This window comes from Hirundo rustica, chromosome 6 (genome assembly GCF_015227805.2).
Source record: "Hirundo rustica isolate bHirRus1 chromosome 6, bHirRus1.pri.v3, whole genome shotgun sequence".
In the NCBI taxonomy this organism is placed as follows: Eukaryota; Metazoa; Chordata; class Aves; order Passeriformes; family Hirundinidae; genus Hirundo; species Hirundo rustica.
In genome coordinates, this window is record NC_053455.1 from 21,753,400 (window position 1) to 21,777,859 (window position 24,460).

Here is a 24,460-nt window from a genome sequence, read left to right on the forward strand (position 1 = left end):
ACACTTCACACCCTGAATTTCTAGTGAAGGCCCTTCTTTAGGAAAAGTATAACAAAGAATAACAAATACTGTAATTTAAAACTATCAAGATGCTTCAAAACAGGTTGGTGTTTTTAAGTTTTGAAGCACCAGGGTGCTTCATCAAGAAAACAATTTAGTAACTGCTCTTCTTTGTGTACAGATCTTCATAGCTCTGTATAGTGGGTTTTGCAAGCAAATTAATCTTCAAAGCATCCCAGAGTACATGTATTAGTTCAACTTCAGAGACCAAAAATTTAAAAAAAAAAAAAAAAAAATCAAGAGGGTGGGTTGGCATGCCCAAAGCTATATAGAAAGTGATAGATCTGGTACTATTACTCTTGAAAGTCTTGATCGTTAGATCTACACCCGAAGACATCATATCTTTCTCTCAAAGGGTGTGTGCAGCCTCATGAAGGGGAATAAAGCTAATAGGAACTGAGGTCATCAAGAGGCGACCCTCATCAAGTTGCAAGCTGGCTAGATGTGAGCTAGTTCTGCCAAGAAAAAACCTTAAGTCAGGTGTGGTACTACACTAACAAAAGTCAAATGAAACTCCTGAGATGATTCTATTAACCATCCTGAAGAAAATCCTCACATCTGGATGACTTTGATTAGGAAGTGTGTGGCAATATGTTTGCCTCTACCAGAACACACAGCTGTGCCCTAGAAAATCTTAGTCCTGAAACACATTTACCCTCAAATGTATTTGACTTCCACAGATGTTTTTTCAGTGATTCTGAGACACAAGGATAGCAAGCGGTTGGGATATACACTAGGACAGACAAGTACCATCTTCTTTTTTCTATATCTCTTGATGACCTGTCTTTCTCCTCCTCTAATGCCTATTTGCTCTGTGGGTTTACAGTTTATCTCAAGGACTACCTCTTACTGAGCAGATGGATAGTACCAGGCTTAATACGTAAGTGCTGCTGAAACACACATCAATGAAATTTTCGTAGCTGAATATTATTCCAAAACAGCCCCCCTCCTCTAGTGACCTCTCACTGAAATGGTTCAAGTGAGTACTATAGTATTTCATTTGCTCAGAAACACTATACTGGCTTTTGCTACAGATATTCTTAGTGCTCTGCACATGTACTGAGCCAGCAGACATCCAAGTACAAGGAAAATGTGGTGGGTCTAAGCCAAAGCACTGCATTACTTTTAGCTCATGGTTGATTAATTTAATGTATGTGAAAGGAAGAGATAAGCATTTAATTGTTACTAGAAGTGGGGAAGCTGATCAGGGCTGAATTAGTAGAATCTGTGACCTAATTTCATCATTGTTTTAATGTTCTAAAAACTCAGAGCCCATGCTCCTGCCAAAATGAGGCAGACTGCTCTTCAGACTGCCCTCTACAATGGATTTTCCTTATTTCTCCCTCTCAAACTCAATATTGCTTCTAGATGAAGGTGGCCAGCCCATCATCTTGTAATTACTTCTATCCTGCTGAAAGATATTCTACCATTTATTTTTTGTGTGTTCAGGCCCTGTTTTTCCTGGAATATCAGATTTCAGATTCTACACTAATTTCATCCAAACATTGGTAGGACTGACAGCAGCTTCTCCAAGTGTCCCAGAATATGCCTATGTACAAAGCACATGGAAAACACTGTATGCTATATATTTATATGTTATCCCAAAGCTATATATGTTATTCGAGGCAAATCTTCAGAATAACCAACTTGTAAGACCTTGGAGCAACTGAGACATGGTTGGCTGTGACACTCAGGTGTCCTAGCAGAAATGAACCTAGACCTCTGCTGCTCCAAAGAGATTTTGTCCAGCAGCCTAGCTCTAACAATGGGGACATGCCTAAATTTAGGGTAGAATGAATGTCTTTTCCCCCAGAAAAACAAATATATTACTGTCCTTCCCACTTCTGCCAAAGGGAGGAGATTTTCTTAATCTTGGTTAAATCAAGAAATAAATAAATAAAGGGACAGCAAGTGGACTAAGGACAACAGTTCTGTCTTTGTTTCCTTCCCCTGCCTCCTTCTTCCATGGGAAAAAGTCTGTTTGGAAAGCATTTCTTTGCAGAGGTTTCCTTCAACAGGAGACCAAACATCTCAAACTCTTTCTGACTCCAATGGAGTTCAGTGGCTGCTTAGATCCTCTTAAAATGAAGCCCTAAATATGAGAGTGTCTGAGTCACTGTTAAGGAAGAAAAATAGTAACTGAAATTAGATCTCTCCCCTCTCTGTCCCCATCATTTAAGACAAATTATTTATCTTCCTAGAGACCATGAAGTGGACCAAATTCTCCAGGCTTCTTATCCAATAGAAGACTTAACACTCCCAAGCAGGACTTCTTCAAAACAAGACTGCTTCTCCTTTGCAACTTACATTACCAGAGAGTCTGTGATTAGCCTGATATTTTACCTCTGACACTGTGAGAAATATTGCTGCCTTAAACCCTGCTGTCCTTAGTAAAAGTGGAAGTACTCGGCAAAAGCTAATAAAATGAGGAACAATGACAGCAATCTCCAATGAATACCTAAGGAACAAATGAGCCAGATGCCCACACACACACACACTGAAGCATTTTTTCTTCACATGGTGCATACACCAGCAGAAAATGTATCATAAGGACACTGCTCTTTTAATTTTAAGCCATACAAAGCACCAGCAGGGAAATGGATGAGGTGCTTTCACAGATCCTTAACTCCTGAGCCATGTTTCTCTTTACAAACCAAATTTAGTATCTAGCTTATTTATTAAATTGTTTTGCTTTTTCCTAGATTCTTACCAATAAGAAGAGAAGACTGTCTAAGAGAATAAGAAGAGGAGACTGTCTAACATCTTATGAATGCAACAAAACTTTCTGTCCTCTCTTTAATACCACTTCTACTTTTCTTCAAAATTTTAAGCAATAAAATACAACAGCTGAAGAGTAAGGAAATAGGAAATTGAAACACTTAAGGCTGTTCCAACCACTCATGCTGATCAGGGAAACACTCTTACACAAGTAGTTTCAGCTCTGGAAAAAGAGAAATAAAGGAAAGTCTAAGCTATCTCAGCAGAGAAAACAAAGATAAGGGCCTCACTAATTTAGCTAGGACATCATGAAGCATTTTAAAAATGAGAGAAATTTTGAACCTTGGGAATTTATTGCAGCAATAACACGACCTTAAAGGGCTATTATTCAAGGTTCTTGAGAAAAATTGCTCACTGTTCTCTTTCAGTGACCTCTACAAATACCCAGTATCAAAACTTTGAGAAATTCTGAAAATACAGTGTAATATTCAATTCTAGAAATTACCAGATCTGCACAAAACTAGAAGACACCATTTAGAGCCAAGGAGAGAATATTCTGTAGGGACAGTGTCAAGGTCCATTCTTTAATTTCTTGTAGGGTTGGTCTTGTAGTGCTTAAAAGGGGTACTTTGGGGCACGCTCCACTTTAAAACATCTCTGGATCCAAATTATTGTTCCAGCTGTTTTATCTGCAGCATTTTGGCTGTACACACAATTTGCTGTTAAGAAAGGTGTTTAATATTACAATTAGAAATTGGTTCAGCTTTTGGAAACTGAAGTACAGTCAGACAATATACTCATATGAATACTTTTAATTCTAACAATACTTTTGTTATCTCAAGAGTTGTGTGGCGGTACTCACACCCATGGGAAGCCTTGTTCCTCCTATCAGTAAATCAAGAAAGTCTCTCTTCTTTGGGCAGTAATTCAGCAGCATTTTTTCTCACAACTCTGAATTCTACTCCTTTCTCCCTTCTTCCTGCAAAATCCCACTGATGATCAATCTCATTACGTATATTAATATGCTCCACCATATTTGGCCTTAACTTATTTACACTACACTAAAGCTTCATGTGGTCCAGTTTTGGTCTGCTCCTTGAAAGATAACTCAAGGCCTCCGGACAGGTGAACTCTGGAGTTCTGCAGCAACATCTGTCACCATAGGACCTGTCCACATATTTGCACAACTCACCTACAGATGTTTATTTTTTAATATTAAGCCTTTAGTTGCTTATTCTTGCAGATTTCAGAGAAAAGAGCTGAGATGGCATCCTCAAGCTGGAACTTGCCTGTATTTAATACTGCTACACTTGCTTTCTTGGAGAGCTAAAGAAATTAAGGAGAAATGATCAGCCATGCCACTGCTTAGGCTCAGTGCCTGAGCCCCTTTGAAGTAACAGCCAGGAAGGAGGCAAGGACCTCTAATGAGACCACCTATCCCTTCCTATTCACAGCAGGACTGAAATCCACCACTTAATTTTGCTGTCAGAAAACAAGAGTAATCAGTCATTGCTATTTATAGTGATGACCTACATGAGAAAATGTAAAAATATCATTTGCAACTCCCCAGCCTAGACAGATCCTTGCATATAAATCTGCTGCCATTAAAAAAATCAGGAATTATTACAGCAATGAGGATAGTATGTCAAAGAATCATAGAATAGTTTGGGTTGGAAGGGACCTTAAAGATCATTTAGTTCAACCCCCCCTGCCATTCACAGGGACATCCTCCACTAGACTAGGTTGCACCAACCCATCCAACCTGGCCTTGAACATTTCCACAGACGGGGCATCCACCATTTCTCTGGGCAATCACAGTTCCAGTGTCTCATCAAGCTTATCGTAAAGAATTTTTTCCTAATATCTGACCTAAACCTACTCTCAATTTGAAACCATTCTCCCTTGTCCTATCACTACATGCCCCTGTAAAAAGTCCCTCTCCACCTTTCTCATAGGCTTCCTTCAGGTATTAGAAAGCTGCAGTTAGGTCACCCCCAAGCCTTCTCCTCTCCACACTCAACCATCCCAATTCTCTCAGACTTTCTTGATAGGAAAGGTGCTTCATCCCTCTAAACATTTCAGTGGCCTCACTTCAATAGGTCCATGTCCTTTCTGTGCTGGGGACCCCAAAGCTGGATGCAGTTCTCCAGGTGGGGTCTCATCAGAACTGAGTAGAGTGAAAGAACCACCTTCCTTGACCTGCTGTCCATACCTCTTTTGATTAATAATATATAAGTCTTTTTTTTAAGAGACAATTTCTCTATTGGCTCACAACCATAAACCTAAACATAAGGTTCATCAGCACTTGTGGCCTTTCATCTTCTGACCTTCCAACCTTCCCTGCACTACCTGCTTCCTACACCATTCATTTATCAAGAAGTTTCTTCTTTGATATTGATTATCCTTAGTCCCCTGAACTTCAAGACAGTTGTCTTGATGTACCCCCCCTCACAGCGTGACCTCTGATTACACAGTAAGGTCCCAGTCAGCTCCTGTCCCAAGACCTGAGATTTATACCTGCCCAGTCTCCTTTTGGCTTGGCATTATCTGCTCTGCCAGTGGTTTGAGTCATTCCCTTTAAGATGCAACAGCCCCAAGGTGAGACTGACAGACTGTGATGAAGAGGGGCAGAAGGAGGGGATAGAGGCTCCCTTTATTTTGTCATTGCATTTACCCAAGCGCTGCAAGGGAAATGTTACCAGGAAGCTGTTAAAGGGCAACTTTTTCTGGAGTCACCGATACATCTCCCTGTGACATTTACTCTGTGAGGAATGATTTATCCCTTCAGAAGGAAAGGCCTGAGTCACAGCTCAGCAATAACAAGTAAATCACCTTCTGGAGGAAGATAGTGGCTGTGCTTACCATAGGGCTTTTGAAAATTTATCAGATAAAACTCTACCCCATTCTTGATGAATATTTAAATTTCATGTTTAGAGTATGTATGGTATTAATGCCCAAAAATAGTCAAGAGTATCTCAGATTTTTACCCTCCTCTGCTACTAATTCCCTATGGGACCCTCTTCCTGTTCTTCCCCTTGGAAGACAAGACACTAATCATTCCCTAGCCCACACAGTAATTGTGGGAACACTGCCAATACTGACAAAGAAATCTGACTCACAGATTAGAAGTGCCATTGGGAGAGTACAGAGTACCAGCCTCTCACTTTTCTGTTACTCCAACAGAAACATAATAGAAGAGCCAGGATCATGAGAAAGGACTTATCCGTACTGAGAAACTTCCTAGCACAAAATTCTTTCTAGCACTGCAGAGCCCGACAGAAGGGGGAAAAAAAATTGAAAAAGGACAGAACATAAATGCAACAGTATTAACAAATTATATTCACCATTAGAATGCTCTTTAACACCATTCCCAATGTCTTATCAGGTTACAACAACTTATGTTCTGCCCCAAACTGCCTCCTATTCACTGAAAGATTATTCTCCAGTGATGCATTCTCATTATTTAGCCTAATCCACTTTGAAGCGATTTGAGTTCCAGTTTCTGCACAGGTTTAACTTTGATCACTTACAAGTGGAATCCTCCAGACATACACAACATCTGTGTAAGAAAAAGAAAAGACACAGAAGAAACACAAGGTCACAGTTAAGCATGTACTGGAAAAGCTCTACAGTGTGACCTAGACAGAATTACCAGAGGAAAGGAGAGAGAGATTTATACCTATTTACATTATCCTTCCAAACCAGGAGCTATTTCTCCTTACTCTAAAACACTGCCATTTCCTATGAGATTTGCTCATATAAAAGATGCAAAATGAAACTTCAGCTGCAACCCCTTAAGCCTAGAAAATGACAACAAAGCATTAATGATGTCTTGTTTTAGTATTACTAATAAACACTGTCTCAAACAGTATTAAAAGCCAAAGGGGAGTTCAGTAGTTGTACCTCCACAGGGGAACTTAGGTGTCCAGAAAGTTTCTGGCATTATTCAGTGCCGCAAAGATCAAGAGCCATAGAAGACCAGCAGAGCCTGAAGTAAAATATTCTCACCTGCAGCAATGATGCTTGAGTGCCAGCATGTACACCCTACAGTCACTAAAAAAGTTTCCTTAAAATTGTTATGGGATCCTGACATGATCAGAGCTCAAAGGTACATGAGTCCATGCATGTACATGTGGGTGCAGGACCACAAATACTTTATACTCAAAATTAAGCCAAATATATTTTTAAGATGGACAAAATGAAAAGCAAGGACATAGGACAGACTAGGGAAAAAAAAAAAAGTTTAAAGTTACCTGCCTTACCCTTACTGGTGGCCTCTTCTCCCTCTTGCCTCACACTTTGAACATGCAGTTTCATAATCTGGGTTTCAGTACACCATGCACACTCCTAGCAGCATCCCTGGGAAAAAGGTCTGTCCTTCCACAGTGTTGAAGATCTGGTTCTTTGGTTACTCCTGCCAGTATACTCCCATGGCCGCACTGTGCTGCAAAACCCCTCTCTACTAAAACCATCGTCTTCTTCGAGCCCCCCTGCACACTCCAGAAAGTCTTCTTCCTCAGCCATATGATCCAGGTTCTCCAGGAAAAACACATTTTCCTTTGGTCTGAAAAGTCTTGTCTGAGCTCATCATTGAAGGAGAGAATGAATTTTAAGGAGACAGCTGCATTGCAAGCAATAAAAAAAAAAATAAAAAAATAAAAAAATAATATCCTATCTGCCATACAATTATTAAAAATTCTGTGTATTGCATGTCAGTATGGACCCTACTCTCTTCTAGGAAAAACTGCAGCTAACTGCACTAGCCTGTGCAAAGCCATTCTTTATCAGAAGTGGCCCAAGGACTGCCAAAAGGTCAAGAATGAGAGGAAAGCACACCATCCTACATTCAGCCAAAATGCATATCCTGCAGCTGGTCAGATCAAGAGTTCTTTGATGACCCTATGAGATAGATCCATCAGCAAAAAGAGACTTTACTGCAGGGGAGCAGTGCCTTGAGAATGGACAAAAAAGAATTTATAGAAGAAAATTGCTTTTCTAGCCAAGTGATACCATGCTTTCACTCTGTGTTTAGGCATAACACTTAGATGATGTGAAGCTTGCATTTGGTAAGAATGAACAGGACAAACAGGAAGCATAATCAAATCCAAAAGTGGCCAGGAAAGAATATGCAATACATACCATTTGTTTATTTGCATGTGGACCCAATATGTCCCCCTGCTCAGTACTTGCTTTGGTACATACCTAGGCAGCTTTTATGGTCTTCTGGAAACAATAACAAAAACTAACAGACTTCAGATTAACACAGAATTCTGATCCTTTATTACAGTTACTCAGTGCTAAATCACTCTCATTCCCCTCTTAAGAGACAGAAATCAGAGTAGTTCTTCTGGGACATGTCTAGTTATTTGACTGGAACAATCAGCTTCTTGAAGAACAATAGAGGAAGTCCTTGTTTTTTTCCTGTTGAATGTTGGTAACAACCACTGAATAGGTCAAAAGGCAAAAAAAGGCAGCTATGACCAGTATCACAACAGCAGAAATATGCATTCCCATTACTAATGTTGGATGACATGAGCCACAAAGTTTATTTTGATATATGATTCCACATAGTCAGTGAGGTGATTTTCAGATATTCATTGCTTTCTAAGCTGGAAGAGTATAAGGATTAGTTTTCTGTGACTACTAGAGAGCTCTTTGGAAAGCAATTCTGTGATATTTGCAACCTGAAGAGATGCTGGCACTTTTGGCGGTCTCAGAACAAGGTCACTACTCATAATGTTCTTTTTTCATCTTTGTTCCTTTTTTATCCTTGTGAATATTTGAGAGCTTCTTTGTACAGATCCACCAAACTTAAACTCTCTTTGCCTGCCATTGCAAGCCCTTGGATACTCCATGAATCCAATGTCCAGACTTTTTGCTCCACTACACAGAAATGCCATCATGCTGAGAGTCGTTTGGCAACACCTGCCAGTGACAACTCTGTTTTATAACAGTCCATTAGCACAAAGTTCTTAATGAAAATGAAAGCTGGTAATGAAGCCAAAAGGCAGCAGCAGTCTCTAGTCTGGGGAGGGTAATTAAGCCAGAAGAGATGGAGAGACTGAAGAGCAAAATTAACACACAGAAAAAAGAAAAAGACCTGGTAGTGCATTAGCACTAATGTAGTTATGGCAAACCATCCAGTTTCCTTTATGAAAGCATTTTGTTTGCATTTGGTGGACTATTTTTAATTGCCAGCTGATATAACAGCTTATCGCTCCCTCAGAGATACAGATGTCACCTAGAGCAATGCACACAGGATTTCAACACAAAGCAGATGAAGAACCTCTGGAAAATGAAGAAAATCTGTATATCTATACTGTGATACATCTGAGCTTTGGAGAAGAGGAAAAAAAATAGATTAGCCTCCTCTAAGTTGCCATCTCACGTTCACTAGGTGTGGAAGAGAAAGGCTGGCTCCCCAGAATGGTTTACTTTCACTAAAATTGTTGAAAGTCAGTGGCTTACATCCGTTCTCTTGCTAAAATACCCTGTAAGTTGCTATAGTACTCATTGCTAAGATGTTCTCTCTTGCTACTGGATCTAGAACACCTTTGAGTGATTGAACAGTATCCTTTCTACATAATCCCACTGAGACAACCCCAGGATAATTCTTTTTTCTCCTGTGTATTTATGTTCCATATATTTGGAGATAGCTTTCATATCTTGTCATTTCTCAGCATGAAGACCTAGCATACATACCAGGCCTTCATCTGTTTTCTCTTGAGTCATGCATGATCTTAATGATCGAGCCCTTTCAGAATACTTACAGATTTCTTGACATAGCTCCACCTTACATTATTTAAGGTCCTTAAAAGTTCAGTCTAGGTGCAGCTTATCAGGTCTCTTTATGGATGAATTATCCACCTGCTGCTTTATGAAGGATGTCATGGCACTTATATATTTATGCTGTTTTCTATCCACACTGGTGGTTACAATTCTTTCCATTCTACTCAAATCTACACATTTCATTAATGTCATTTCTTCCCCTCTTTGCGATCACTAAGAAAAGCACTAGACAGAAATGAGAGTAACTTCCAATTTGTCTAGCCCTCTCAGTTCATGAAAATACTGCTGCATTTTGAAAAACTAATTTATTTTAGAAAACTCATGTTAAAGCCAAATTTTAATTGTGGGGATTTTTTTAAAGTAGGGCATTTTGTCAAATAACACATTGGAGTCTAAACATCTTTTCATCCACTAATTTTGTAACTGAGTCCAAAAGTAATCAAATGTCCTCTATGAGTTTTGTTTATTAAATGCCAGTGATAATTGCTCATGGTTTTGTTACTCCTTATAGTTACAAAGTCATTATTTTTAATATTGTTTCCATTATTTTATTAGAGGCTGATAATGCTTTTAAGAAACAGTTTGAAAGTTAATTCACAGAATTGTTCGGGGAAGGACTTAATTTAAGCCATGCACAGAATCTAACTGTTGAAAAGCTACCATAGTTTTTGATTGTCCTAAGAGTGTAATTTAAAGGACCAAAAGAAACATGAGCAGACTACAACTAGAGATTATATTATGATCATTATGCCATTGTTATACAGTTAAGGCATACACACAAGGTACCATGACTCTTAGAAAAATCCAGAAAGGTTTAACAGCCTCACCAAACAAAAGATTGATGATCCCACTGTCTGTGGTTTTGGCTAATTTTTATGTATTTCATTATCATCCTATACAGCACAACGGTATCTCATAGACTTCAGGTTCTCACACACTAGAAATCATAATAGGAAAGGTGTACTTAAATCTTTTTCTTTGAAGTAATGCCTGAAAAATGGCAGAGAAAGAGTTAGGAAGGGAGAAATATGAATTCCCTAAGTTTTGTGATAGAACAGAGTAATTTTCACTTTCCTACTCTAAGCAGCCCACCATGCCAACACACTGACAGCAAGAGGTACTAGGAATGGATCAGAGACTCCGACACTCTCTGCCGCATCCCCAGGGTGCCAACTGCCCCAGATCCTTTTGTTTTACCCCTGCTGAAAATTCATATGAACATTTCTAACCATTTCCAGCAGAGAGCTCTGCCAGATAGCAGAACAGCCTCCTGCCTGCTTTGGGTCGGACACCACACCCTGGGAAAACTGGGGAGCTACAATCAAACCTCTTTAGGTGTGCGTTGGGTAACTGGCTCTGTTTACAGCTGTTTATGTGGCATCCCACCCTTCACCACGTAAACACCTGAATCTAGGCAAACACTAGCCTGTAACTAGAGACTGGCCATGTAATAAATATGCAGTTCAATAAAAAGATAATCTTGTAATAAGAGACTCATGAATTATTCTTGTTGTTTCAGTGTTTCCTTCCTTTCTTCAAAGCACTCTCTCAACCAAGTGAAATCTCTATGCACGGTGAAGTTAATCTCCCCATTTCCCAGCAAGGCAGTATCTCAAATGCAGCATGGACTTTTTAATATTATATGCCTGTGAAAGACTAGGAAAATGCAATAAAATTCTATATTGCCTAAGAATAGTATCATTGCTTAGGCCAACTTCTAAATGGGGCTCTGACGTGACTTGTTGTACCTAGTGTGTTCAGCTGAAAGCTTGCTCAGCTCAGTAGTTCTGTGCCAACAGGAATCTGAGTCTCTGGGCTCTATTCTCAGCCTTAGTTGTTCACCCTGTCTCTGTGCAAAGTCAGGCAGCCTCTATCCTTCACTGTTTTCTGTTAAATGGAAAACACTAAGTGCTCTGAGTGACTACACAGTACCTCCAGTTCATAGCTCTCCCAGTGTATCTTGTTTATAGCTCTGCTGTTCCCTAACTTGCTGAAGTCCAGAGTGCTGCTAACAGTCCCCTACTTGCTGAAGGTCCAGAGTGCTGTGCACTAACCTAACTCTGAGTCTGAGCAGTGGGATAGCATCAGTGCCCTAGACCAGGGCACCAGAGGGACCCTGCACTCCACAGCAAGTCAAAGCAAGACAGAATCAGGGCTCGAATGTTAGAGTTGTGGGACAAAACAAAACAGCTATACTACAGCTCCAAATCTAGTCATGCAGGCAGGGTAACAGAAGGAGACACTAAAACATGTTTGGCATAGATGGAAAGATACTGACAGTTATTCTGATAAAAATATACTTGTAACAAAATTGATTTTTTAATCCTAGCTATCCATCAATACAAACAAGGTAAAGCAAACTGATACACTAAGAAAAAAAAATCAGAATAAAATATACAAGAGAAATAATGATCACCAGATAGAGAGAGAACAGAGGCTTAGGCAATCATCATAACAGAACTACAGAATGAGAATACTGGAATTATGATTAAAAACTTTTATTTTTAACTTCTGAAAATTCATATTCGACATGGTCAAAGCTCTGGGAACTCACTGTTCCTGTCCCCAAGGTGACCCATAAGCCAAAGACATTCCAATCAAAGGCAACAAAGCATTTTAAGAGAGAAAGAATAGTGTTAAATTAATTACATGAAGGGTTAATGAAAAAATATTGGAGCTCTCAAAAAAGCATGCAGCAATGCCCATGTAATAACTCCACCCAAATTCTTTGTATGGACTTAGCAGGGCCCATGTCCCAATTTCCACTTATACTTCACCTTACTGATGCCTGACTCTCAATTGACAGTAGGGCAGAACTGCTCCAACTCAGAACCAGAATAAAATGAGTAAAATCAGGCTATGTCTGATCCTTATCACAAAAGCCATGACAACAAATGTTAACGGGCTCTTTCTTGGTACACATAAGATAGAAGGGTAAAGACCATACAGTCATAGCCACTGTTGTGGTCCCTAAGAACAGAGCTGAAAGATTTGAGCGAATGGGGGTAGCACACACAGTGGTAAAACACAAAGTGAGAGCAGTAGCAAGGGTAGGACAAAAAAAAAAAAAGTCTCTGCCTGGGTCACTTCTCAGCAGATCTGACACTAAGATGAACTACATTAGGTGTCTGCCAGTCACAGCTGCTGCTTGGGGAGCAGCCAGCAGTGACTTCCAAAAGGTGGAAACTGCACAGGAGAAAAAGCAGCAGGTTCAGAGGTAAGATACAGGCCCAAAGTGGGAAGACAGCATCACCAATATTAACTCTCCTGTCTCTGGCTTCAACCACCCTGTGTAGAAATAGAGAACATACTTCCTGTTGGAAAGAGAACATTGTTCCTTTCTTCCCAGGAAAGTATGTTCCCTTGTATAGTACAAGCTGCAACTAATTAATCTCAAGGACAGATTTTAGTAGGGCCTGTATTGACAGGACAGAGAGTAATGGTTTTAAATTAAAGAAGGGTAGATTTAGTTTAGATATAAGGAAGAAATTTTTCACAATGAGGGTGATGAAACACTGGAACAGGTTGCTCAGAAAGGTGGTGGAAGCCTCACCCCTGGAAGCATTCAAGGTCAGGCTGAATGAGGCTCTGAGCAACCTGATCTGGTAGAAGATCTATTTTCCAGCACAATTTCTCTCAGAATCTTCAGGCAGCGCTGCACTGTAAACCCATGCAGAAGATGTGAATAACAGAACTAAAGATGAACTCAACTCTTTCTCTAGAGCTACTGCCCAAAGTCCAGGCTCCTATTAGGGCTGACTTTTGCCAAGCCCTGTAGAAGCACAAGCCGGTCTCAAGGCCAGTTTGCAGTTAAGGTTCAGCATGACCCAGCCTTAGAAACTTCTGCCCCTACAGGGTCTGGGCATGCCAATCCCATGAAGGAGTTTCTCTTCCCATTCCAAGAGGGGGCTGGCCCCCCCCTTTTCTACCAGCATTATGTCTGCCCATTACACAGAGGGAAAAGTAATAGAGGGACAGAAATAACTAAAAACATGTGAAATCATTTGTGACCACAGTGTGGGGCATAAGAATTCTCTATACTTTTCTTTTGTACTTCCTACCCAAAAACCCAGCACACTTACAGAGTAATTAATTTAGTTTCATGCAACATAAGACAAGAAACTTATCACCACTTCCATTTCACACATGGACAAGCTGAGGTTCACTGTGGGCAATCAGAACAGCCTGAAGCAAAATCAGAGTAACCAAGAACTGAACTGAAGACTGTAAATCTTGTGCCTTAACACTACCTTTCCTTTCTCAGCATGCCCTCCTCCCAAGTAGAGATGCTACTTTTCCATATTCAAAGGTATTACTTTCCTCCCTAGAGAGACCTGAAGGCTGAGCTGTCTTCTTTCTCTTTCCTTAGAGAGAGAAAAAAAAAAAAATAAAAAAAGAAACCACATCCACAAACACACTCCAAAGGCACTCTTATTTAATCCCAGTGTAATTCCCACTGCTCTTTCTTAATCCTTCCACCTGTGAGATAATGGCCAGCATTCTGGGAAGAACTCAATGCTAATCATAGACTTGCATGAAAAGAGACAAAGAACCAGATAAAACAGCCTAAAGGAAATCACAAGGCCTGATTTAACCATGCACACACATATCCATTCCACACACCCTGCTGAACTACCCTCTTTCACAACGGATGAAAGGTCTGCTAATGGGCCTGGAGGAGAAGGCCATTAAAAGCTATGTCAGCAAATAAAGGCTTTAGTCTTATCCTACTGCACTGTGGAAGTAGACATCACAAAAATCAAATACCAAAACAAGCTACCAATAGTAATACCTAGCTGCCTAATACTCAGCAAAAAAAACCTGTAGGGATATCTTCCCATTTTATTCCATCCAGAAGACCAGTGTTCACAGCAGATTCCTCTTCCACCACTTTAGCTGTGAACATTCCTCCCAGATAAGAGCACGTATGTTTCTACTACTCTTCCTTCTGCTTCCCTCTCCTCTTTCCACTGCTGATGCACTTCCTCCTCACTGCAAAAACATTTCCACCCCTTGAACTATTTAAGGGCATTAGTTCTTTTCCACTTGCCCTTAAATCATGCCTTCAGAAATCCACATTGTCTCTGTGTGCTCATATGTTACTTTCCCAATGAAATCCTTACAGAGCACACTCAGGGCACCTTTGCATAATGACAGGTTATTTCCTTCTGTAAATTTTTTTTTACATGTGTTGTTTCCCATTGTAAAATATGATTGCTATTTCTGTGGTCATGTACATGTTTATCAACAGATAAATCCAGTTTTAATCTTTTTAGAGTATTGCTTTAACAAGTGGAATCTAATTGGGAGAGTCCTTGGTATAGGAGACAAGTTATTTGGTTGTTTATAAAATAGATTGCACTAGTGCTTAGAGAAACAGGAATGGACAAGAGAACTCTGGCATTTATTGCCTGTTCTCCTCCAGCCCTCTCCATCTCTTTGTGCTTCTGCTCATTCAACTGTAAAACAAGGAAAACAAATAATTAACCTTCTTGCTGGACAGATATGAAGCTGAATGATAATGCTTTGTACTTGCTGTGTATTGTTTTCAGGACATGCTCTAAGTGTCAATGCAGCAGCTCCTTGTGCAGTGGTGAAGAGCTTTTTTCCCCACTCCATTGCTGTAGAGGCACAAAAGCCCCAACAATTCACAAGTAAAGTCAGCTGCAGAGCCAAGGAACACACCTCTCACTTCTGAGGCCTCCTCACTAAGCATGATGCCATGCAGGAATGTACTCACAAGTATTTATAAGACACTTAGCAGTTCAGGAGGTTGGCGAGTTGTCAACATGCTACATGTGCTCTGCTGATGACAAGCAATCAGCACAACAACAACAACAAAATTTTCACAAGATTCACAGATAGATATGGCTGGAAATAGCACAAGAGAAGAAAAGCAATCACTCATAAGAGTGGAGGTCATAATTCAGTACCTCTTAAAATGAACTGCTGAGAAATGGCCAAGTGGAAATCCCAGCAAATAAAGCTGTAACAAGCTCAAGGCCAGAAAAAAAGGAATCAGTGTTTATCCATTGAGCTCATCAATACGAAAACTTGTAAAGAGGCTTCAAGCTCCAAAATCAGTCAAATGGGAGACGAGTCAAAGACAAAATTATTTTGGAAATACATTTATTTTCAGTTATTTTTGGAAGACAAAAAGGAGGGACGTTGGTACATTGGAAAGCTGACAAAAATCATTATTCTCTAAAATTGCTTTGACATTGTATAGGCAGTGACCTTCACAGTACTACCAGTTTAATGGCATTTACTTCAGCAGTAGCTGATTTCACTATTAAACAGGGATGCATAGCATAAGATTACACAACTAAATCACTCTTGTAAATATTTAATATCATGGCCTTTCTTTTTTTTTCCACTTTTAACAAATCACTATCAAAGGCAGAGCATAGAGTAGAAAATACATTTATTTATTCTATCCTGGAAAAAGCTTAGTGCTCATGCATTTTATCTATCTAGTTCTCCAAATGACTTTGACACTTGAAAGCCCTTGTGATCAAAACAGTCTGAAGGAAGGCAATTTTGCAACCATTTAAGACCTGATTTCATGCACTGATCAACATTTACCAAACTTGCCTGATGGAATAGCACAAAGTTTAACCCAGCAGATTGATAGCAAACACCTGAAGGAGAAAATTAGTAAAAAAACTGCACAGGTTTAAATAAAAGTACTTTAGAAGACAAAAAGAAAAAAGAAAATCAGAGATTCTCTCTCCACTCTTCCCCACCACCACAAAAAAAAAAAAAAAAAAAAAAAAAAAAAAAAAAAAAAAAAAAAAAAAAAAAAACACAACCCACCGCCAACATTTGGGAAATCAAAGGGAACTCTCATACTTCTGCCTGATAATACAATAAGTGCATCTACCACATAATACTTTCATTCCATTATGGATGTACAGTGCAGCATAGCAGGAAATGAAGTGTCCACAGATTTCTCTTAAAATACATCTGTTTTAAAGATGGAGCCAATAGAGAGAACAAATAAAGCACAAGAATGTGGCAATGAAAAATTACTAATATGCATCTCTAGTATCATATCTTAATATAAAATTGACTAATAAATTTAAGTGCTGAACCTGGAATCAAGTACTTTAAGTATAGCAAGTAATTTCTAAAGAGAGCCTTATAATATGAACATTCTGATTTTTCCAACTTTAGGCAAAGATTTTTGCCACAATCTGGCATAAATGTTCTGTCACATTGTGGCAAAAAATGATATTCTGTTCAAACTGACGATGATCAGTGCCATAAAGCATTCTTTATAACAGTACTTCATGAGACAAATAACAGAAGTCATGTTTCTTTTCAGCAGTTGAACAAGAGGGGAAAGAAAAATCAATGGATATTCAGGAACTGAACAAAATATCTGGAAAAAAAATTTGGTAAACTGAAAGATAAAAAACACATGTAGAACATAGATTGCACACATGCCTACAGACTTGTCTGAGACTGTCTGCAGAGTAAGACTATCCAAAATGAATATGAAAATGGTCATATAAATGTATTATTTGGATGATGGAGTTGGCTGGTCCTGCAAGGCACTGGTGCCTGAAACATGCGTGCCCTTCGTCAGAGCTGGGAAATACAAATGCACAGCAATGCTAGGGTTGCCCTGGGTTTTAGAAAAGCTTGCAACATCTTTAATGCAGAGCTAAACAAGAGCCTGTAATCCCTGCGCTGCGATGCAGCAATGTGCTCTCCCCTCACAGGACAAGCCAACAGCTATGCAAGATCCTTTTATCAACATTCACAGGGTTGGAAAATAACTGTTCACAGTTTGATTCCCAACATTACCAAGTGAACTAAGAATTGCTCAGAGAACAGGCAGCTGAATACACATGTAAAAGACAAAGGTTCTTCAGTGATATTTATTCTAGCCAAGTCTTAATATTTAAAGGCTTATTGCAACTAACTCTTTACATAATCAAATGTAATTATCTGATCCCAGCTGGTGATCAGAACATTCATCATCAACCTGGCCATTATTAATATACCAGTAATTAGGGGAATAAAGGTGCATGCTTCATAACCCTGGCTTAATACAATTCACTATATCTAGCAAGACCCCAGCTCCCTTTAAAATACAATTATTTTAACATATTATACATTTTTGTTACTACTACTAACAATGAAAAAGCACAAAGATATAGTATTTTAGAGCAAATACTGATTTTTTTAAGTCTTAAACAAAAAGAATTTGATCAATTAAAAGGAACTATGTTTTGCTTTAGAAATAATCTGACCCATAAGCAATTCCCCAATCAAACTGTGATTTGAGATAAAAGCTCGATTAAAATGCATGCAATTGACAGAATGAAATCGGAAACACTTACCTACAAATATTACATACCATCTTCTTGCTCTACTGTAGGAGAGAAGGTGATTTCTCAGGCACCACTGTGTGGTACTGCTTGGCAAATGCTACTGACTTTTTAATGGTGACAACTGTGTACACAAATCCTAAAAGTACCAGTTCTGTTTAAAGCCTTTCCCCACAAAGCAATGCTGGTAAAGAACCATTTCTATTAAATGTTTGCAGTGTTTAACAAAAGCACTCAGGCCATAATTTAGTGAGAATGATCCAGAATCCCTCAGGTTAGTGTTGGAACAGTTTTAGAGTCAGATTCTTCACTGCACTATTTCTTTTACATCGGTGCATTTCCTCTGCTTCAGTATCAGGTATACCACAATAAAATGCTTTCAGAGCAGTGAAGAATATGGCTCTTAATATCACTGCATCAAATCTCTCAGTATAAAAAGCACATCCAGGATAAGATCAATATTCCACAGAAAATCCTTCTATTACAGAATCTGGGGACTTTATCCCTGCAGGTACACAACACATTCCCAAGTGCAAAACACCATTAATTTCTATAGGCTTCTCCAGCTGTTTAGGGAATGCAGTAGATTCAGCACAGGAACTTGCAGGGTAGATTATCAGGAACCAAAATTTCAAAACAAAAAGGCTTTCAAAACAAAAGAATATGCCACAACCTATGAGGGTTGTGTTCAAGCCTAATTCCTTGCTCTCTGCAGTGGTATTTTCTATTATCTTCCCCTATTTCATAGCCTATCAGTACCGATTTTACACATGCACTCAAAACTATCAAGGCTCTTGAAACAAATGAGGAAATGAAAACCAGCATGAGAAGGAGCTCTAGCTCCATGAAAAGGAGAGTACAGCCAAATAAATGAAGAGTTCTGGGTGTCACAGGAAGATGTGCTCTGCCAAAATCCAGAATCAAAACCCACAATACTGATGTGGGGAAATTCACACACCATTAGATATGAATTAGCGCCCGACACCCATGACCTTCTTAACAGTAACAGTTTTACAACTATTTGCATAGCATGTTATTCCCTGATCTCTAGTCAAAATATTTACCAGCTGGTAAAGCACAGCAAATAAGGTTGCTGTTTGTAAGCTCTTATTTTTAATGTACAAGAACCATCTTGCCTAGCACATACTTTCTAAACTGTTCAATACCATAACATTATCTCTCTAGTCCACAGAAGGCCACAAGGAACCTTAAAACAGGAAACTCGCCTCTTTCACCGAGTTTCCTATTTTTGCAAGACTGTCTGATGCGTGTGACAGGGTCTATTTCAGTTCCTGATGGCATTATCATCACTTTGCTGCATTACCATAAAGCCAGGAAATAAGCTATTACCTACCACACACCTCCCAAACGTTATCCCAGACAATCATGTGCTCACAAAACAGCATTAACCGTGAGAATTAGAGTCCATTTAAACTGCAGCTGTTCCTTTATTCCTAAATAGGTTCTTAGATCAAAACTTCTCCCTGACTGGTCTCATTACTGAATGTCCATTTCAACTGGAAGAAAAAAAAAGATCACTTGAAAAAATTTTATGTTTTACAAACATTCCTTCCCTGTAATATGACAACCGGGTAAATAATGTTAAAATGAGAAATTTTTCAAAAAATACAGTGGACATTTTAGCTTTCAGGTTTGTGAGCTGAAATTTTCCCTTCAAATCATTTCTGATGAAAGAAATTAACCTGTAATTTTGATTTTCTATTTCTACTTTCTCTTTTTTTCAGAATCTCAAACTTCAATTATTTAAGGGAAAGATGTTCTATTTATTTTTAATGACAATACTAACTTTGCATTTGCTGTTAAATGCTTAACTTAAATCCTAGATTTAATATATAGGCTGGTGTTCTCTTCAGCTAGAAACCCATGCACTAGAAAGGCCCAAACTCCCACAACCCTATATTCTGCTATTATCAAAAAACCCCACAGATGATTATGTTCCATTTCCCGCTCTGTTTCTTTGTATCTTTGTTACCATCCACTGGAAGGGCTTCAATCTGCAGAGAAAAAACACTTCCAATCCTAAACTGAAAAACCTAAATGTCAGGAAAATGCACAATGTCTCTTTAAGAGTCAACAGTAAATTAACTTGCCCATAACAGTGCAATAATTAGCAGTTAGTAGCTTATTAAATGGATGGCAAAGGCCAAGCTGCCATCTGGGATCTCACGTTTCTTGCAATTGTTTTCATGTCAAGATGTGCAACTTGCATTAGCTTTCATGTCACTGCGCTTGCCCTTACTTTACATGTAAATTTTAATGAAACATACAGCACTTTAAAAATCAGACATCCATCAAAAGTGCTATTAGCCTGCCTTTTACAAAGCACATGGCCTGTATTGCTACCTCTGCATCTCTACACACCACTGAATGCCTCAAATTAAGAAAACAGAAGCGGGGGGGAAGCCTTTCAATGATATCAATTAAATACTCTCTCTGGGCAGAGAGAAACCTGAGATTCATTGAAAACAGAAGACTACAATACAGCCTAAGACGACAATATTTTAGCTCCAGTTAAAGGACAACACAACCACAATGCCTTTAACTCTCGCAGGATTCATTCTTCTTAATAAAAATGAAAGCCAGCAAAGAATCAGCTGCTTATTCACACATCAGAAAGACACAGTTTTAAAAGAAGGCAGAAAGAAAACATGTAAGAAAAAATTAATTACCTACAAACCACAAAATACTTAACACATTATTAAGTATCTTATGCATACATAGTATTTGTAACCACACGTGCTCATAAGCACAAACAAAAATAATCTACCAGAACTTTCCTATTATGTTTGTGCTTTGTATTACAAAGAGGTATAAAAAGAAGAATAAGACACCTGTTTCTTGGCATTAGCTGATATTGAACATTTAAGTGACTTCATTCCCCAAAATTTAGAAAATGTCATCACCAGTGGAATATAAAGAAATAGGATTAATGCCTTGCAGAAATACCACCCATATCTTGCATGTGAAATTCATCAACAATCAATTACCTCTAATTAGACTTCAACAAATTACATCAAAATATTTCTTTTTTCCCCTAAATAAAATATGAAACCAGTAGCAAAAATTCACTTTAAAAAAAAATTATTCCAGAAGAATAACATCTTTATTTAAGGAGCTTTGATTCTAACAAAGAGGTTTTGCATATTCGGTATTTGCTAATCATAAAGTGTAATAAAGTGCTTGGTTTTTTAAAATATTCATTAAGAGTAAAGTTAAAACTGAAAGTCACCATCCTTATAATAATGCAGGATTTTTTCCTTACCAAAAGAAAACAAATGCACCACCACACATATTTTAGAGTCCTTTCATTAATATTTTCAGTTGTAGAAACCAAAAATCATACAATAGTCACATTTAAAATCCAAAATATTAAGATACTTTACAGGGAAAACCAGAGCTTAAAAAACACTGCCAAGGCTGTAAAGACAAATGTAATGCTGTTTTTCCCCTTGTATAATTAAACATTTATAGAATACAAGTGATTTAATTTGTTACTGATGTTTCACTTCAACATTTGCATAAACTCTTGGCCATTCAGCTGGACTTATTCACATACAACCACAGAACCATTTACACTGGAAAAGCCATTTAAGGTCATGAAGTCCAACCCCCAGCACTGCCAAGTCCATCACTACACTGCGTCCATGAGCATCCCATCTACACATCGTTTAAACATCTCCAAGACCGGCAAATCAACCACTGCCCTGGGCAGCCTGTTCCCAGGTTTGACAACTCTTTCCATAAATTTTTACTAATATCCAATCTAAACCCTTCCCTGGTGCAACATGAGGCCATTTCCCCTCATTCCACCTCTTGTTACTGGGATGAAGAGGCTGATTCCAACCTTGCTACACCCTCCTCTCAGGTATTTGTAGGGGGCAATGAGGTCTCCCCTGAGCCTCTTTTTCTCCAGGTTAAACAGCCCCAACTCCTCATCAGATTCACACTCCAAAGCCTTCACCATCTCTGCTGCCCTTCTCTGGACTCACTGCAGCACCTCAATGTCTTTCTTGTAATGAGGAGCCCAGAACTGGACACAGCACTCAAGGTGCAGCCACACCAAGTACAAGGGAGAACCACTGCCCTGGTCCTGCTGGCTACACTATTTCTGAAGCAAGCCAATACAAATCCTAACGGTATTGCTAGTGAAAAAGAACTTGAAAACATTTTCCTGATCAGTAAGGTCCAGTCATTTCCTTCTATGCAAGCCAACAAATGTTATTTCATTTTCCTGTGCCATTACCTTCAGGTCAATTTTACTGAACATCTCAAAGAAATAAGAAACTCATTCTCTGAGAGCAATGCTGAACCTTCCAAGAATTAAAAGCTATACTTCAGTTAAGAGAAGGTAAGAACAAAGCAGATAATCCAATTTTGCAATGCTGATTATTAAATGGTGAAATTGGCAGTAGCCTTTGGTCCACAAAACATGCATTTTAAAAGATCCCACCCTTTCACTCCTCTGAGAATTAAGAAAAAAACTACTTCATACTGAAAATGAGTGGGCAGCTATGTAGCTCACACCAGGCACAACTACTGATGGAAGGAAGGAGCCACATGTCCTGGAGAAGAACCAGAGACTGCAGACTGCATAGGTGTAATGGTTTTAATTTAATAAAACCAGGCAGAAACACCAATTAATGTAGGGGGTTTAGGGTTTTTAGTTTGTTTTTTTGTGGGAGGGAAAGATTAGGAGAAAAATAAACAAAGCAGGCTTAAGCTTAAAAATGATCAAAAATAGTTTTATTAACATATATTAAAAGAATAAGGAGAAAAAAAAGAGAAAAAGAAAAACTTAAACTAAAACAGAACGATACTTTAAAACACGCTTCTTTCCTTTTACAAGCTATTAACTTTCTTATTGAACAACACAGAAAGACACAATTTAGTATTTTCAGTCAGTTTCACTACTGAGACATAACCACTCATTATCTTAGGAGAATAGTCTAAGATCTTTTATGAAGACATTTGCCACAAGACAAAATAATCCAGTGCTCCTAATGTCACACATCTGCTGCCATCCAGAGTTCTCGCAGACTGTGATGTTCTATCAGCAATGCTTCTCAGTGTATCTGGGGTACTATTTACAAATACTTCAAGTTCAAAAATCATCTTTGTCTCAAAGGCTGAGACCTCTTTTTTAACGTAAGAGCAGGGGCTTCAAAGTTCTCAAATAAATCTCAATTACATCAGTCCTTAATTTTGATTAGAATAGCATTCTACCCAAATAATACTAAGATGCTGCAAAGAACAGTTCATTTCTTCATAATTTACCTTAGAAAAGTCCGGTTAAAAATGTCCACTTCTTCAATCCTATTCCAAAATTATTAGTTCTCTCACTTCTAATCAAACTGACTTCATGTAGTGTCTATTGCTATGTACCTTCTGGTTTTCTTTCTTCTTTCTCTCAAGGAAGAATGCCCTGATCTACACTGACCCCTGAACCACACTAAGCCATACATCAGCTAACTGAATTATTGGCAGCTGTGTTGAGGCACAGCAACATTTCATATGGTCCACTTAGAGCTTCAGGTTCTCATATATTTTACAGTGTAGATACATGATTATTACATTCTGCTGTTCTTGCTGAGAAGATAGCTGTGAGCACAGCTCAGGTATTACCCTCCATCACCCAAGTCTGGGGAGAATAGAACTATGAAATTAATTATTGCAATATTTTTCCAACCTCAAAATAGAACAAATAATATTGATTACATAATGTACTCCATCACAGAGAATTCAACGATACAAAATTGTTAGAAGAAAGCTAGACATCAGAAAAACAAATCCTACAAGTTAAGGTGCTTAGTATGCCATTGTGCTCCCCAGAATTCAGATACTACAGGAGTAGTAATTATTGAGCAGAGACTGCTTGTGCCTTATAGGAAAGTTATTACGAACAAATCCTCTGAGCTCATATCCCTCCCAAATTCGTACCTGCACAACTAAGCATTTCATTCCCAAGTGTCACACTGGGATGGACACAAGCAACATCCTCCAACATGTTCAAATCAAGTTAATAAACAGACCAGGTTTTTAAGCAATAGAACGGAGTAAGCCTCAGCAGAACAAACCTTTTAACCTCTCTCATTAGAAAATGGTGACAGGTACAACTGACACCAAAGAAGGCTTCAAGCATCAGCACCTTGTTATCTATAAGTCTCTCATACCTTTTCCGTGTAGCCTCCCACGGGCAGCTCCATGCAGCTCTGGCTCTTTCTCTCCTCCTTCTGCAGTTCCAGCTAGCTCCTTCCTGTCCCTAGCATGGCCACCTGACCTTGTCTATCCCTTGTACAATGTCCTACCCTTTCTGTCCCTCACACAACCTCCCGTCCCTTCCTCCTCACAGCACAGCCAGGTGACTCCAACTGACTCCCTACCAGCTAACTCACTCTTTATCACACCCACAGCTGTGAGGGCAAGGCTGTTCCCACTCTTTGGTAATCAACACAGCTGCAATATATTGGAGGCAAGATTGCCTTTAGCACTATTTCTATCCATCCTCCCACAAAACAGGATCAAAAAAAAATATT

The 24,460-nt window shown here is 38.8% G+C and overlaps 1 protein-coding gene across 5 annotated transcripts in view; it reads right to left on the reverse strand.

Moving 5' to 3' along the window:
• NRXN3 (neurexin 3) overlaps nucleotides 1-24,460 on the reverse strand; it is a 985,585-nt gene that overhangs the window by 840,468 nt on the left and 120,657 nt on the right. Inside the window, exon 1 of one of the 5 annotated variants that reach the window (XM_040066050.2) lies at nucleotides 17,919-17,960. The exons of the other annotated variants lie outside the window; for them this stretch is intronic. The gene's annotated coding sequence lies outside the window, so the exon portion shown is untranslated. Of the gene's footprint in view, nucleotides 1-17,918; nucleotides 17,961-24,460 lie in introns of those variants that run through there. 5 annotated transcript variants of the gene reach the window in all.